Source organism: Rhinopithecus bieti, unplaced genomic scaffold, assembly GCF_001698545.2.
Source record: "Rhinopithecus bieti isolate Rb0 unplaced genomic scaffold, ASM169854v2 scaffold_51732, whole genome shotgun sequence".
NCBI classification, from domain to species: domain Eukaryota; kingdom Metazoa; phylum Chordata; class Mammalia; order Primates; family Cercopithecidae; genus Rhinopithecus; species Rhinopithecus bieti.
This window is the reverse complement of record NW_016821090.1, coordinates 82,588-83,538: the sequence shown is the minus strand read 5'-3', so window position 1 is coordinate 83,538 and position 951 is coordinate 82,588. Positions and strand designations below refer to the sequence as shown.

The 951-nt window shown below is 60.1% G+C and overlaps 1 protein-coding gene across 2 annotated transcripts in view; it reads left to right on the top strand.

Moving 5' to 3' along the window:
* The first annotated feature begins 287 nt into the window (after positions 1–287).
* The window catches only part of STARD3NL (STARD3 N-terminal like), a 51,960-nt gene continuing 51,296 nt past the window's right edge, over positions 288–951 (top strand). For both annotated transcript variants that reach the window (XM_017860161.1, XM_017860162.1), the window contains exon 1: positions 288–511. The gene's annotated coding sequence lies outside the window, so the exon portion shown is untranslated. The remainder of the gene's footprint in view (positions 512–951) is intronic.

Below are 951 nucleotides of genomic sequence, written 5' to 3'. Positions count from 1 at the left end.
CATTTCCATGACATTTTCCCAAGAGCTGGAGCATAAACCCCCATCGAATGACTGAAGGGAAGCGGAAGGCGCAGAAACGCGGTCGAAAAGGAATCCGACGCTTGTTAAACCGTGTGATGCAAAATACAGGGAAGTCCAACCAGCAGATTTCTCACCCATTCCTACAGGCAGGCCGGCCCGCCTTCTCCCTCCTTTCCGCGTCGCTTACTGGTCAGTAGGAGATTGACAGGTCATTTGACCAATAGATTGGCTCCTCTACGGAGGCGCTCGTGAGCCAGTCGAGTCTTTGGTCCCTCGAGCGAGATGCGAACTCTGTGCGCCGACGTCAGCGTGCTGACGTCACGGGCCGGAGGTCCCGGGGCTGCTGGGTGCGGGCGGTGGGCTGCGCATCGCCCGCTGGACTGTGTCCGGGGTCCGCCCCGCCAAGCCCCGCCCCTCAGGCAGAGGCGCGACCGCTGAGCCGCAGTTCTCGGGCCAGCCTGGGGCGGCCGGCCAGGAACCACCCGTTGAGGTAGGCTGGGTTTCTCGTTCCCCTATTTGACAGGTTGGAAAACTGAGTCTCTTGGGTCAGATGACTTGCATGGGGGCATACAGGGGACCCGCGGACGGAGGCCATAGCCCAGTCCTGTTCTGTTTACTGAGTCCTGCGCGAGCCTCCAGGGGAGGAGGGGCGAGGCAGGCTGTGCTCATAATGGACACAAGAGTGAAATTGCAGAATGCTGAGTCCCGCAGCTCCCACGGCTTGGGCAGGGATTCAGCGATGGATATAGGTTGCGGGAGTGTCCCCATTGCTCCAGTCTGCGGACCCTGAGGAGTCCCCGATGGGGTCGGCCCCGTGCTGCCGCCATGGGCCCTCCAGAGGGATCAAGAATTTGTGACTGGGTGTAATGCGTGGGTTGTCCAGACACAGGCGGTTGTGAGTCTCTTCTATTCATTGAGAAAAGTCGTGTT